The 17,302-nt window shown below is 38.4% G+C and overlaps 1 non-coding gene across 1 annotated transcript; it reads left to right on the top strand.

Annotated features, from left to right (window-relative positions):
• Window positions 1-13,320: 13,320 nt before the first annotated feature.
• TRNAC-GCA (transfer RNA cysteine (anticodon GCA)) lies at window positions 13,321-13,392 on the top strand. The gene has a single exon. It is a non-coding gene; the product is annotated as a tRNA-Cys (tRNA).
• Window positions 13,393-17,302: the final 3,910 nt, after the last annotated feature.

Genomic DNA, 17,302 nt, shown 5'->3' with positions numbered 1-17,302 from the left:
GCGAACTAGAGCCACTCTCACCCATGCAAATCTAAGGATAATTCCGAATAAACAGGAGTTCATGGTTAGCTCAGGATTAAAACCGAGTTACCTAGGTTATCGAATTAAAAGAAAATCAGTCTCAACAGTAAACGACATTATAAAGTGAGAGTGGTTTTCTTCATGGTCCGATCTTATGCAATACTCATTGCATAGGATGCCCCCACTCACATGTCTCCACATGTACAATTTAGTGATCACATTGTTTATATCATATACAAAAGTGAGCCGCATCCATAGTGTCCTCAGAACAAGGTACTCAGCCTCATCCTTATACTATAGATTCTTTTGACTATATACTTGAACTTGATCCACTCTTATGTCTATACATATAGTTCAAGTAATCATACTATAGCCAGAGTGTTCTTAGTTTATTGGATTCAGATTAATGATCGTAAATTTCACTTTATTCAATAACAATCTTTACTGAATAAACAACAATAATAACTTTATTGAAAATAGAATATGTTTTTGTTTACAAACTATGAGTTTTAGGACATAAAATCCAACAAACTCCCACTTGGACTAAAACTCTAGTGGGGTTTTATAACGTTGAGTAGAGAGAAATACAATTAGCTAGGGCATCACATACTCATGCCATTTCTCCCACTTGCCCTAGATTACATAACTCGTAGTCCTAGACTCACTAGGTGCCCTTCAAACACTTTAGCCGTGAGGGGCTTTGTAAATGGATCAGCAATGTTGTGCTCTGAAGCTATCTGTGTGACGATCACATCTCCTCGTTACACAATCTCCCTTATGAGATGATATTTGCGCTCAATATGTTTTCCTCGCTTATGGCTTCTTGGTTCTTTTGAATTTGCAACTGCTCCACTGTTATCACAACAAAGAGTGACGGGAAGATGCATATTTGGAACGACTTCCAAATCAGTTAAGAACTTCCTAAGCCATACAGATTCTTTCGCTGCTTCACAAGCAGCAACATACTCAGCCTCCATGGTGGAATCAGCAATGCAACCTTGCTTTATGCTTCTCCATATTATTGCTTCTCCATTCAGAGTGAAGACAGATCCTGATGTCGATTTCCTCGAATCTACATCGGTCTAAAAATCTGAGTCAGCGTACCCTGTAAGGATCAGATCCTTAGCACCGTACATTAGCATATAGTCCCTCGTTCTCCTAAGATACTTGAGAATATTCTTAATGGCAGTCCAATGAGCACGTCCCGGATTGGACTGATATCTGCTGACAATTCCCACAGCATAGCATATGTCGGGTCGGGTACATAGCATGGCATACATCAGACTGCCGACCGCTGATGCATAGGGAATGTGTCTCATATCCTCAACTTCTTGAGGTGTCTTAGGACTTTGTTCCTTCGACAAATGAACTCCATGCCTGAAAGGTAATAATCCTTTCTTGGAGTCCTGCATCTTATATCGAATCAACATTTTATCGATGTACGATGCCTGAGACAATGCTAGTGTTTTGTTCTTGCGATTTCGAACAATTTGGATTCCAAGAACAAACTGAGCCTCTCCCAAATCTTTCATTTGGAATTGTGTCGCTAGCCAATGCTTAATGTCAGTCAGAAATCCCACATCATTTCCAATGAGTAGGATATCGTCAACGTACAACACCAGGAAAGCTACTGTAGAGTTGACTATCCTTTTATAAACACAAGATTCATCAACAATCTGTTTAAAGCCATAAGATTTGATCGCAGTATCAAACTTTATATTCCAGGATCGAGATGCTTGTTTCAACCCATAAATGGATCTTTTAAGCTTGCAAACCCTTTACTCGTGATCCTGTTCAATGAACCCCTCTGGTTGAGCCATATAGATACTCTCTTCAAGATTGACGTTTAGAAAGGCTGTCTTGACATCCATTTGCCAAATTTCATAATCATAAAATGTGGCAATAGACAAGAGTATTCTAATCGATTTAAGCATAGCAACAGGAGAGAAGGTTTCTTCATAGTTCACCCCCTCTCTTTAGGTATAACCCTTTGCTACTAGTCGAGCTTTAAAGGTCTGTACCATATCGGTTTGGTCTCGTTTCCTCTTATAGATCCATTTGCAACCAATAGGTTTTACCCCATCTGGTTGATCTACAAGTTCCCAGACTGAATTGAAGTACATTGACTCCATTTCAAGATTCATGGCTTTAATCCACTGATCTCTATCTTCATCATTCATTGCCTGTTTATAGGTCAATGGATCCTCAACGCCATCATCAGGTATGATGACTTGAGTTTCTGCCAAACCTAAGTAACGATCAGGTTGAGTTATAACCCTCCCACTACGTCGAGGCATTCTCAACTCTTGAGAAGGATGTGATTGACCAGAAGTGTCAGCTCCATCAACAACTCTTGTTGAAGAACCAGCTTGATCAACAACTCTTGTTGTTTTATCAGTAGCTTCTTTAGAAATCTCACTTAATACTAGTTTTCTACGAGGTTGATGATTTCTTACGTGGTCTTCCTCTAAGAATGTAGCGTTTGTTGATACAAACACTCTATTTTCTTGAGGGTCATAAAACAAACCACCTTTCGTCTCTTTAGGGTATCCTACGAATAGACATAATTTTGAACGACGTTCTAATTTCTTGGGATTTTGCAACAACACATGTGCTGGACATCTCCAAATTCTGAAGTGACGTAAACTACCTTTACGCCCTTTCCATAACTCATAAGGTGTTTCTGAAACACTCTTAGTAGGAACCATGTTCAAAATGTATGTAGCAGTCTCCACTGCATATCCCCAAAACGGATCGGGTAATTGAGCGAAACTCATCAGAGACCGAACCATGTCTAATAGAGTTCTATTTCTCCTTTCTGATACACCATTTTGTTGAGGCATACCAGGGGCTGAGAGTTGAGACCTTATTCCATGTTCTATCATATAGTCCTGAAATCTTAAGTCCATGTACTCTCCTCCTTGATCTGATCGAAGTGTTTTAATAGTTTTACCTAATAAATTCTCAACCTCAGTCTTATACTCTCTGAATTTTTCAAGAGCTTTGAACTTGTGATGCATTAGGTAAAGATAGCCATACCTTGAATAATCATCAATAAAACTGATGAAATATTCATACCCTCCTCGTGCTTTGACATTCATTGGACCACAGAGATCTGTATGCACGAGTTCTAAGGTTTCTTTGGCTCTATAACCTTTTTCGAAAAAAGATCGTTTAGTCATTTTACCCACAAGACAAGACTCACATGGAGGTAAAGAGTTGTCTTCTAACTCATTTAGAAGTCCTCTTTTGACCAATCTTTCAATCATATTGAGATTAATGTGGCCTAGTCTTAAGTGCCAAAGATAGGTATTAGGAGAAATCTTTTGTCGTTTATTTTGAGTTTCAGCTGTTTTAAACATCTCGGTATTTAAAATAGCTTTTGTTTCGCTCCGTTTTAACATATATAAGTTGTTTTCTAGTTTTGTAGAACAAATATGAATACCTCTTTTGAAAATGAACACTTCATTGATTTCAAAAGATACTTTATACAATTGTTCTAATAAACAAGAGATAGATATTAGATTCCTTTTCATTTCAGGAACAAAAAGTACATTATCTAATATAATGAATCTATCTCCAAAAAACAACTTTAAATTTCCTACTGATCTTGCTGAGACAACCTCTCCTGTTCTAACCCTGAGTGTTATCTCGCCTCCCGCAAGCATTCTCCAGGAGCTAGTTTCCTGGTAAAAAGAACAAATATGATTAGTCGCCCCTGAATCTAGTATCCAAGTTGAGTTGTCATACTCTACTAAACATATTTCTACAACGAGTAAATCATATTTACCTTGTTGTGTCTTTTCGGCTTTCTTCTCTGCAAGGTATTTTGGGCAGTTTCTCTTCCAGTGCCCGTTTTCGTTGCAATGGAAACATTTTCCTTTATCTGCTTTTTGAACCTTGTGTTTGCGGTTAGTAGGAATCTTATTTTTCCCTTTACCCTTCTTCTTCATCATCAAAACATTTTTAGAAGTTGAAGGTCCAGACTTATTTTTGGAGGACGATCCTCGTAGTAATTTCTTGGAGATAGCAACATTTGCTTCTCCTGTTTGTCCCTTGTTCATTAAGAGGGACTGATAAGTCTGTAGCTCATTGAGAAGAGCAGTCAAGTTATATTCTATTTTGTTCATAACCACATTGGTGCGGAACTGGAAGAAGCTCTTTGGAAGAGACATCATGATAAAACTGACTTGACTCTTCTCATCAATGACAGCTTCATTTTCTTCTGCCACATTGAAATGGACCATCATGTCCAGGACATGTTCTCTAACTGAGGTCCCTTCTTTCATACGGCAGTTGTAAATGTATTTTATGGCTTCATGTCTAAGGGAGAAGGACGGTTGTCCAAACATCCCTTTTAGAGATTCCATAATCTCTTTAGCAGTACCCATAACATCGTGTTTCTTAGCCAAAACATCAGATATGCTGGCTAGAATGTACACTCGGGCTTTATCATTTGCCTTTATCCATCTGTCATACGCATCCCGAACTGTTCGGTTTGCATTTGAGCTGGGGTTTGGAGGACACTCCTCAATTAAAACAAACTTTAAATCATCAATGACCAGTATTGTGTTTAGGTTTGATTTCCAAGTTGTGTAGTTGTCGCCGTTTAATTTCTCAGAAGCGAGTAATTGTACTATTGAGTTTGTCATGCTGTGATATAAAGAAAATTCTATTAGTGATTTGACTTAATCTTTTTTAATCCAATCAGTTTTAGCAAATGTAATAATGTACCCAAATCATTATTAATTTGCAACGATACTTTAGTGAGTTAGAGCAACTGCTACCGAGGGGCAGTCAATTACTCATTCACTAAACCAAGACATTCTTGACTTAAACACTATTCCCAGAATAACTCTTGTTCCCCTATAGTGTTCTTAGTTATCGCTGTTTTGGTCAAGAATATACCAACTCTTAGTATTTCTTCGTAAGTGTGACCCGCCATTTTCAGACCTCATAGATCGGTTCCAACAATGCTATCGAATGAAAAAGCCAAAGTTGGGAACGGACCTAAGAAATCCTATCCCATTTCTGGAGTTTGCGTTGTTTCGACGCCCATGTTACGACCCTCCGAATGGGTAGTTGCTCTAGGGCAACATGCAGGTGGAACATGGGAACCTCACGGTGCAACCTAGTGGTGGAGACCATAGGACGTATTTGACATACTTCCTTCTCCCACTTACTATAAATACTTTCTCTATTCACCTTGTTATTGACTCATGCAAATACCTTCCGAATAGAGGACGCTCCCAGGGCGACACGTGGCCGAGCATGAATCTCACTGTGTGAATTTTACAGAGAGCGTGAAAAGAAAACGATATATCTTATACACCTTTTTCCTCCCACTAAGTATTTTAGATGGTTGGGTATACTCATTTCTTAAGTATATTCCAGCTAATTAAATATAACTTAAGTCTAGGTGATTTTTCTAAATCTTACTTAAGCATGCTCATAAAACTGGGCTAACTAAGCTCAAGTACTGGTCCGATCTCCAGGTAGTAGGTATTCCGTAAACCGTCAACTTAAGTACCTCCAGCCTTAGACAAGATAGTGCCAGGTGAGCTTTCTCGTAACCGCAATTTTGTAAGACATCGACCTATTTTAACTATTAAAATTGATCGTGCTAGGGTCTTGTCTTAAGTGAGCAAGCACTTATCTTCATTATAGATTTTAACGTCTATCTCGTTTTATGACGTTGAAAATAACCTATAACATGCATCTAACATGCTTTATATAACAATTATATAATCAATCATTCCATGCAATAATATAACAATTTATATCTATCACTCATGGAACCCTAAACATGCATACTATACATTATAACACTTATAACATACTTGGAATGCATGAAACATGCTTAGCCTATGGTGGGATTTTAAATCTATATGACATACTTTATGCATATACATTTTCTATTTAATTAAAACATACATTCATAATGCATAATTAATTAAACACACTAAAGTGGGTTGGTTTTGGCATTTTAAAGCAAGCATTTAACTAAATTATTACACTAATAATTAAAAATAACTTGAGCCGCTCCCGAGGATCACGAACTGGGCGATCCAACCCTTAATAACGTTGAATCGGACCCCAACGGCAGAGAAAAAAAACATCCGAACCGCCTCTTCCATCTTCTTCGGTTCAGCTTGCTATCTCTTCCATTTTCGATCAATTACAACCTAAAATGGACTCTAATGACTCTATAAAAATTACAGACATTTCTTCATTCAGCCCATACACATTAGGCTTATTACAATAATTGTATCAAATGGAAGCATAAAAAAAATGCCAAAACCAAAACCATCCACTTTAGCAACCACAAATTTCATTCATGAAATGGTACCCACCATGATCAAATTAATGTAAATAAAGTGCCTAAAACTTGCTCTGATACCAATTGATGGTGTTAATATAACACATGCGGAAGCAATTTGAATCTTAGGCACTTTAAGAACATTAATTATAGTATATAACTAGCATGTGTTAGGATCGATACCAGTTGTTAGGATCGCACAACAACGCACACGCTCGATCTAGATGAACACAAAGAGAAGGATAGAGAGAAGTTGCAAGGAGAACTCTGGCTAAAAGGATTTTTTATTGATGACTTCAGGCATGTACAACAAGAGAGTACAGAGAATAGAAAAGTACATTTAAGAGCTTTACTGGACGGGATATATATATGGTTCAGTCTACTAAATATAGCTTTACCAGATTTAACCATCTACTATATATAGCTATGTACCATATATAGCTTTACCGGATATAGCCATTGACCAAGCTATAAATACAGGGAGCAGACTCCATAACTCAACAATTCTCCCACTTGGAGACTGATCCTACACCATACCAATTAGGGCTTTGCATAGCTTTAATTTTCCAACATCAACACATTTTGTCAACATGTCTGCTGGATTCTTTGCACCCTCTATCTTCTCCAAACACATATCGCCTTCTTCCACTAACCTGCGAGTGAAATGGTACCGTCTTCTAATGTGTTTTGTTCTTGAATGATAGACTGGGTTTTTCACCAACTGTATGGCACTCTGACTATCTGTATAAAGGATCTTCTTGCACTGCTTCCGGCCTAATTCTTCTAGATAGTCTGTCATCCATATCATCTCCTTTCCAGCTTCAGCTATGGCCACGTACTCAGCTTCAGTAGATGAAAGAGCAACGCATTTCTGAAGCTTAGACATCCAACTCACTGCTGTTCCATCTATAGTGTAGATATACCCAGATGTGCTCTTGCTGGAGTCTACATCTCCACTCAGATCAGCATCCACAAAACCTTGCAGAACTACTTTGCCATTTCCATAACAAAGTGTAGTATTGGATGTACCTCTCAGATATCTTAGAAGCCACTTCACAGCTTCCCAATGTTCCTTCCCTGGATTTGCCATGTACTTGCTAACAACTCCCACTGCATGTGTTATGTCAGGTCTAGTGCAGACCATAGCATACATCAAACTCCCAACTGCAGAAGCGTACGGAACTGATGCCATGTGCTCACGTTCCTCAACTGTCTTGGGAGATTGCCCCTTTGACAATTTAATATGATTTGCCAAGGGGGTAGTCCTGGGTTTAGCGTTATTCATCTTGAATTTGGACAACACCTTCTCAATGTACTGCTCTTGGGATAGATTTAATGTGCCAGCAGATCTATCTCGAGAAATCCTCATCCCAAGGATCTGCTTCGCTGCACCTAAATCTTTCATCTCAAATACTGAAGACAAGCTTGCCTTCAGGTGGTTTATCTCCCTCATACTTGATCCAGCAATTAGTATATCATCCACATACAGGAGTAGAAACACATAAGAATCAGTGTATTTCTTGAGGTAGCAACACTGATCCTTTTCACTTCTGTGGAAACCACTCTTGCTCATGAAGGAGTCAAACTTCTTGTACCATTGTCTCGGTGCTTGTTTCAGTCCATACAAGCTCTTATTGAGCTTACACACCATGTGCTCCTTGCTTGGAGCTGCAAATCCTTCGGGTTGTTGCATATAGATCTCCTCGTCTAGATCTCCATGTAAAAATGCCGTTTTTACATCCATTTGCTCAAGGTGCAAATTCTCCGATGCAACAATACTCAGTAGAATTCGGATAGTAGTTAATTTCACAACTGGAGAAAAGATCTCAGCATAATCAATGCCTTTTCTTTGTGAATATCCTTTAACTACTAACCGAGCCTTAAACCTCCTTCTGCCATCTGGTTCAACCTTGATTTTGAACACCCATTTGTTCAACAGAGCTCTCTTTCCTGTAGGCAACTCAGTCAGCACCCACGTATTATTCCTTTCAAGTGAGCTCATCTCATCATCCATGGCTTGCTCCCACTTAGTTGAATCTTCCACTTGTAGGGCCTCATCAAAGGACTCTGGTTCTCCTTCGTCAGTCAGCAACAGATAGTGTAATGAGGTTGAATATCTGTCTGGTGCTCTGGTAGTTCTGGATGATCTTCTCAACACCTGTTCAGGTGCAACTTGCTCCACGTCTGGTTCTTCAGCAATAGGATCAGCCACGTCTGGTTCTTCAGCAATAGGATCAGGAGTTTCTTGAGCTTCTGTTGTACCATCACTGTGTGAATTTTCTTGCCACTCAAATTCAACTCCCACTTGCTTCGTAGTCTCAGAGTTTATCTTCTCTCTGTCCTTGTACATGACATTTTCATCAAAGGTCACATCACAGTGTCTTAGGATCTTCATATTTTTCTCATCCCAAAACCTATACCCGAACATGTCAGAGCCATAGCCTATGAAGTAGCATTTCACAGCCTTAGCATCAAGCTTATCTCTCTTCTCTGGATCAACATGAACATATGCAGTACAGCCAAAGGTTCTCAAGTGAGAGTACTTGAGTTCTTTTCCTGTCCATACTTCTTCGGGCAATTTGAACTTCAAGGGTACTGACGGCCCTCTATTAATCAAATATGCTGCTGTGTTCACAGCATCAGCCCAGAATGCCTTTGGCAATCCAGAATGAATCCTCATGCTTCTTGCTCGCTCATTCAAGGTTCTGTTCATCCTTTCTGCAATACCATTTTGTCTTGCCTTACCGGGAATTGTTCTTATTAATCTAATTCCCTCAGCTGCACAAAATGTTATAAACTCTGATTTGTTGTACTCTCCTCCATTGTCAGACCTCAGGCATTTGATCTTCAAGCCGGTCTGATTTTCAACTTCAGCTTTCCACTTCTTGAAGGTGGTAAACACATCTGACTTATGTTTCAGAAAGTAAACCCATACCTTCCTGCTGAAGTCATCGATGAAGGTGACGTAGTACCTTGATCCACCAAGTGATGAAACTGGAGATGGTCCCCAGACGTCTGTATGGACCATTTCCAACCGCACTTTCTTCGGTTCTCTGGCAGCCTTTGTGAAACTAACTCGTTTCTGTTTGCCCATAACGCAGCTCTCACAAAGACCCATATCAACAGATTTTAAGCCTTCTAAAGCTCCTTTCGCAGTGAGCATCTTCATTCCTTTGACGCTCATATGTCCAAGTCTATTGTGCCATAGACTTGAATTGGAAGCACTCTCAGCAGCAGCAGTCATGTTTATACACTCTGCAGTAGTGTATAAGGTTCCAGATTTTGTGCCACGCGCAACAACCATGGCCCCCTTCACAATCTTCCAGGAACTCTTTCCAAACTCTGCTGCATAGCCTGTGCTATCCAACTGACCAATAGAGATCAGGTTCTTCTTGAGACCAGGAATGTATCTGACATCTTGTAATGTCCATTGATTTCCTGCTGGAGTTTGTATGGAGACATCTCCCTTTCCTTCAATCTCCAAGGTTTTATTGTCGGCAAGATACACCTTCCCGAAATTTCCTGATTTGAAATTTCGAAACAATTCCTTACTTGGAGACGAATGGAACGATGCACCTGAATCCAAAATCCAGGATTCAGCTGGGCTATCCACACTAAGGATTAAAACGTCCTCAGCATCTTCTGTTGTGTATATAGAATCATCATCATCTTCAGATTTATGATTCTGCTTCTTCTTTAGCTTTGTACAATCTGTCCGAAAGTGTCCTTTTCCCCCACAGCTCCAACACGTTACGTTGGGTTTGTTTGGAGATTTTCCCCGGTTCTTTGATTTTGAACGCCCATGTTTGTTTGAGCTCTTTGATTTGCTTCTTCCCCTTCGATCAACACTGAGAGCATTGCCTGATGAATCTCCAGTTTCCCGTTTGCGAATACTTTCGCTGAGAACTACATCTCGAATTTCATCAAACTTCAGTTTATCAGATCCTCGGGAACTGCTGATTGCGGCAACAACAGTATCCCATGACTCGGGTAAGGATGACATCAAAATCAACGCTTTAATTTCATCTTCGAAATTAATTTCCACCGAACCCAGTTGACTTATGATCATATTGAATTCATTTATATGATCCGCAACACGTCCACCTTCAGACATCTGTAGATTGAACAATCTACGCATCAAATACACCTTGTTCATAGCCGACGGTTTTTCATACATATTTGACAGCGCCTTCATCAGATCTGACGTTGTCTTCTCCTTGATGATGTTAAACGCCACGTTTCTGGATAGCGTCAACCGGATCATCCCTAAGGCTTGTCGATCCTTGAGCTTCCACTGTTCCGTGGTCATGGTATCCGGCTTCACCCCCAACAGAGGTTCGTGAAGATCTTTCTGGTACAGATAATCTTCAATCTGCATCTTCCAGAAACCGAAATCGGATCCATCGAACTTCTCAATTCCAATCTTTGAACTTTCCATCTTCACAGATCGTGGTGAATTTTGCCTTGCTCTGATACCAGTTGTTAGGATCGATACCAGTTGTTAGGATCGCACAACAACGCACACGCTCGATCTAGATGAACACAAAGAGAAGGATAGAGAGAAGTTGCAAGGAGAACTCTGGCTAAAAGGATTTTTTATTGATGACTTCAGGCATGTACAACAAGAGAGTACAGAGAATAGAAAAGTACATTTAAGAGCTTTACTGGACGGGATATATATATGGTTCAGTCTACTAAATATAGCTTTACCAGATTTAACCATCTACTATATATAGCTATGTACCATATATAGCTTTACCGGATATAGCCATTGACCAAGCTATAAATACAGGGAGCAGACTCCATAACTCAACAGCATGTTCATAAGTATTAAAACTTAATTAGTTTAGATACTAACCTTTTGTAGTTCAAACTCCTTTTTCCTCACGAACCGGTTTCGAACCACCACTAGTGTCTTCTCCATTATCCTCCGGCCTTAGAACGGGATTGTGGAATCTGGCGAGTGACTAAACTTGGAAGGGATTTTGTATATGTGAAGAGATGTTTGTGAGACGTCTTTCTCAAGGTTTTCCACCTAAGAAGAAAAAGACCTTCCATGTACAATGATCACTCTATTTAAAGAGTGATGTTTGCATGTTCATGCAAATGTGAGATCACCAAATTTTGACACTTAAAATTCCACTCAAATGTTTGGGATTATGTGGCAAGCATGCATGTTTGAGTTAACCAAATTTTGACACTCAAAATTCCACTCAAACTTGTGGGGTTTATTTGGCAAACATGCAAGTTTGGTTAAACCAAATTTTGACACCTCAAAATTCCACCCACATGGAGCTTTCCATTAAATGAAGTCAACATTTTGACTTTCTTCATTTCAATTCAACAATTAATTTGAATAATGAATTTCAAATTAAAGTAACATTAAATGATTAATTAAACTATTTAATTAATATTTAATATTAATTCAAATGCCAATCCCAATCAATTCCAACACATAATTCATCAACATATTTAAATCTTATTTAAATATCTTCGAATCTCTCCTTTTGTTTAATTCGTAAATAAAACAAAAATGCGGTTAAATATATCATATATATGTAGCGCATATTCCCTAATTTGAATTCGAACACTTCGAACTCACTTGTCACACTGTTCTATGGTTTAGTCCGATATGAGCTAGCAGAGGGACCTAATGGACCTATAGATCATGGGCTCCAACGATCCAAGATTAACGGGCTAAACTCATTAACCTTGTTAACCAACATTCGTTAACTACTAGGACACTCCACTATAGCCTAGTAGTTGCACTCCCCTCACTATAGATATATTTCTGTCCATTTGATATAACCATGATTAGTAAGTCGATCCTTCACAGGTTGTTCGTAACTAGAGCTGGGTCAATTTACCGTTTTACCCCTAAAGTTACTTCTTCTTCCTTATGTCTCACTGATCCTCTAATGAACAATTGGTTTGTGGTCCAACCAGTAAACCGAATCCCTCTCAGGCCAATGAGAGAGTGGGGCCCCTTGTTCAAGACCTGGAGTCAGTGCTTAAGGGAACTACCTTTCTTCTATCCCTAAAAGTGGGTAGGAGTGAATTCCATCTTGCACCCCACGTCCCCAGCCATTCACCCAGTCTTACCCCTGAAATGGGAGGCCTATTGAGTCGGCGAACTAGAGCCACTCTCACCCATGCAAATCTAAGGATAATTCCGAATAAACAGGAGTTCAAGGTTAGCTCAAGATTAAAACCGAGTTACCTAGGTTATCGAATGAAAAGAAAATCAGTCTCAACAGTAAACGACATTATAAAGTGAGAGTGGTTTTCTTCATGGTCCGATCTTATGCAATACTCATTGCATAGGACGCCCCCACTCACATCTCCACATGTACAATTTAGTGATCACATTGTTTATATCATATACAAAAGTGGGCCGCATCCATAGTGTCCCCAGAACAAGGTACTCAGCCTTATCCTTATACTATAGATCCTTTTGACTATATACTTGAACTTGATCCACTCTTATGTCTATACATATAGTTCAAGTAATCATACTATAGCCAGAGTGTTCTTAGTTTATTGGATTCAGATTAATGATCATAAATTTCACTTTATTCAATAACAATCTTTACTGAATAAACAACAATAATAACTTTATTGAAAATAGAATATGTTTTTGTTTACAAACTATGAGTTTTAGGACATAAAACCCAACACTCCTTGCACTTTTCTCTATCCTGTTCTTTGTGTTCATCTACATCGAGCGTGTGCGTTGTTGTGCGATCCTAACAGGCCCTTCTATCTTGGATAGAAATTTGTTACACTTTTTGGACCGACACTATGTCTAAGGGGTCACTAAGGTTAAAATCCTACAAAATGGATCCATGGCTCAGTGGTAGAGAATTTGACCGGTCACCCGTTTGAACTTGGTTGGGCCCTTTTATTTTGAAGAGACACTTTTTACACTTTTGGACTGACACTCTGTAGAAGGGGTCACTAAGGTTGAAATCATGCAAAATGGGTCCATAGCTAAGTGGTAAAGCATTTGACTGCAGATCAAGAGGTCACTTGTTCGAATTTGGTTGGGCCCTTTTATCATTTTACTTTGTTTTCAGCCTCTTTTAACTTGCAATCCGAACCCACGAAATGTGAGTTTATAACCCATCCGTTAGGGTTCTTGGAATGATTCTCTAGATTATCCCTTATTGTTGAATACAAACCGTTGGTTTACCGCCCTTAAGAGTTAAGGAAGCATCTTGAGGCTAGTTTCACATAGTATCATTGTCTTTGAGATAACACCCTTATTGTTGAATAAATGACATGAAACTAGTTTCACATAGTAACGTTGCCTTTTTCTCCTATTGATGGAAGGATAATAGGTCGATTATACCTATAGGGTAGTTTTAAGCGTGACAACCAGACTAATTTTTTTTTTTAGTTAAAAATTAGAATTATAACAATCTGCCTAAAAGGCTCATACTAATTTTGCTTCATTTCTAAATGGAAGCAGACAAAGTAGAAAAATGAAAACATGTAAATTGTAAACTCAAACATTTCAAAGAAATAAATAAGTTTTGATGGTACCAACGCTAACCAGAAAACAATCAACCAAATTTATTTCGAACATAGAAAACTTCATGTCTCCATCTTGTAAAGCCAATAAACCAAAGGGCCTAATATAGCAGAGAAATAAAAAAATGTTACCCTCATCTGTGGTCTGCTGTGCCATAAGTGATCAATGGATGTTGACTTTGACCAATTCCTACTATTTTTTTTCTATATTTTGAAACTATTTTAAACACTTTTTTCTTGTACTCCTTATTATTTTACCTTTTAAGGTTGTAAATATTTGTGCACAGGTGACTATTATGATTATTAGTCAACTGAGTTAAGGGAAAATAAATTTTGAAGATGAAATTAAAGTATTAATTTTGATGTCATCTTTACCTGAGTTTTGGGATATTGTTATTAATGAGATTCAATCTAATGCCATTAGTAATTCACAATGATAATATTCAAAATACTTGACAAAAAAGAATGGTCAACGTAAGATATTTGAAACAAATAAATATTTTGTCCTCTATGATATAATCACTCATTTGAAATTCCTTAATAATAAACCTCAAGTCTTACATCTTTTATAGTGAAAAGTTCCTTAAATAGAAGTCTTATTAGATACTTGTAAGCATTTAGAGATCAACTAGACACAAAGCTAAACATTCTAAAAAAATTAGGGGTTAAACTTTTAAGTTAACTTAATTTAAGAAACTTATGATTTTTATATTATCAAGAGTTTAATTGAGCTACGTCAATTCAATCTAGTGGACCCAAGAATTGAACCAAACCAAACCAACTAGTTAGTAACATGATTTAGTGGAAGCATTTTCACGCAAAGTAGAAGCAATAATGGAGGGTTTGAAATAATATAGTTTTCACCCCTTGTTTCTCGAGTGAATATTGAAATAATATAGTTTTCATGTTAAGTCTTGCACGGAAGAAAGAAAGACGGGGATGTAAAGTATTATTTCAATTTGTTTGTAATATACAACAATATATAAATTAACTATAAGAAATATATAAAATTGCATGTTCTCCAAAAGATTCAATCAACACCGGAGGGTTACTTCTACAACCACTCTAAAGGTGCTCAAGATCACAACGAGTTAGATAAAACAGCTCTAGAACTTTGAATCCAATAACTTGAGTTTGACTCATGATAGGATCTCCCTTCTTGTGGAATCTGCATAAAATAGGAAAACCATTCCAAAATAAATTTTTACAAGGGGTTCTATGATATAGTGGTTAGCACTTTGGACTTTGAATCCAACGACTTGAGTTCTACTCCTGGTAGGACCTTTGACAACACAAGACATTTTAAAACAAAACGGTGTTACCACTTTCCCATGAGTGCATAGGTGGCGTTGTCATAATCGTGGCATCCTGCTAGCAAATCGTGGTGCAGGCTGCTCATGGTTCCTTATTTATAAGTTCTTAGGAATAGCCAAGCATGATATTGTGCACGTAGTATCTATTAGAGACCAATGGTACATCTGGGGGAATCTATTAGTATAGGGATACAACTCTAGTGTTATGTTATCCTAGGAGCCCGGGGAATCTATTACTTTAGGGATACCACTTTAGTTATCCTAGGAGGTAAAGTCATATGGATCGTTATTAGAGACCAATTGTACATCTGGGGGAATCTATTAGTATAGGGATACAACTCTAGTGTTATGTTATCCTAGGAGCCCGGGGAATCTATTACTTTAGGGATATACAACTCTAGTGTTATGTTATCCTAGGAGCCCGGGGAATCTATTACTTTAGGGATACCACTTTAGTTATCCTAGGAGGTAAAGTCATATGGATCGTGATGAGCATTTTCTCCCATATCTGGGTTTCACTAACTAAAGTTTTCCAATAACTCCCAAACTTCATTACCTTATATAACCTCTCGGGAAAAGGATTACCTTATATAAACTCTCGGGAAAAGGATTCATACAACATTTCATAAAATAAGATCTACTGAGAAAACCCGAGAAAAGGTCAACTTTTGAGTTGAACTGGCCGTATCATCGTTTTCTTCCTCTAAACAGGAAGAAGATGCACATTTTTCGCATCGCCGCCATCTGAAATTCGGCCTGTACAGCCACATTTACAGTGTTTCTCTCCTCGATTTCTTCGTGAAACTTAAAGATGGATGTTACAAGAAAGGGCTTGGGATTTATTTGATAACTTCTCGTGGATCGTAGCCTAAGATATTCGCTACCAAAGTTCATCCAAAATCTGATTTATCGCTGGAGATAAAACAAAGGATTTCTTATTGGGTAGCCGATTCTAGGGGTTTCAAGGCCCTATTTCTTCATTGAACCTCTTCCATATCCTATCTTCAGGCTAAAGGAATTGGTTTGGAGGAACGTCTTTGAGTGTAGGACCTTAATTTCCAGAAATCGTTCTCGGTATGCAACTCACTCGAAACGCCAGATTTTCGATCTCGTGGGTAGCTTATTCTACGACGTTTCAGCTCTGGATTCCTTCATCAAGTTTACTCAACTTCTTCCTCTGAAGCTAGAGGAATCCTTAATTTGAAGGAAAAGAGATCGTAGATAGGAATTTTGACTCTTATCGCCAATTTAATTTTGAAACCTATTTCCTTCAATTTGGCACGTTCTCGAGGTTATTTTTCTTCGTGGTCTTCTATGGAAGCATTCCTTGGAGGTACAGAAACTGATTGGAATCATTCTTGCTCGACGAGTCATCATGTATCCTCGGGTTGGATTTTCAAGTTTTTCTTGAAGTTCTTCAATGGCGGATTGAATTGGGGGAATGGTTTCTAGGCACTTTCAGCACTCTATTCCTTTATAGAACTTGTGGGTAATCTTGTTAAGAAACGGTAGGAATAAGTTTGAAGAGAAATGGTGGAGGATTGCTCTCAAATTTGGAAGAAATCTAAGAGTAGGAGACCCATAATCTAAACGCTTATTGCCTTCGATTGGGGGATCGACCTTTCTCGATTCTTATTCCATATTGTTGCTCCTACTTTAGACTTTATAGGAGGAGCTTAAACCGACATTGAGAGCTCCAAATTCTTCGTTATTTAGAAGTTTGAAGAGAAATGGGGGAGGATTGCTCTCGAATTTGGAAGAAATCTGAAAGTAGGAGAAACACAGTCTAAACGTTTATTGCCTTCAATTGGGGGATCGACATTTCTCGATTCTTATTCCGTATTGTTGCTCCTACTTCCGACTTTATAGGAGGAGCTTAAACCGACATTGAGAGCTCTAGAATCTTCGTTATTTAGAGATCGATCTTTTTGGATAATTTTTTGGTGATATCAACTCCGATCATGGCCTTATCGACCTTGGCTTTGCATACTAGTCGTTGGATGTGATGATCCGTGCGTGTTCGTTCTAGATCATATCAAATTTTGGAGGAGATCCGACGGTTGAGATTTGAGTTCGAAAGATTTTGCTCGGATGGTCACGGTAGATGCTTTGATTC

Source organism: Cucurbita pepo, chromosome 10 (genome assembly GCF_057944985.1).
Source record: "Cucurbita pepo subsp. pepo isolate OVF chromosome 10, ASM5794498v1, whole genome shotgun sequence".
Taxonomy (NCBI): domain Eukaryota; kingdom Viridiplantae; phylum Streptophyta; class Magnoliopsida; order Cucurbitales; family Cucurbitaceae; genus Cucurbita; species Cucurbita pepo.
This window is presented reverse-complemented; position numbering and strand designations above follow the sequence as displayed.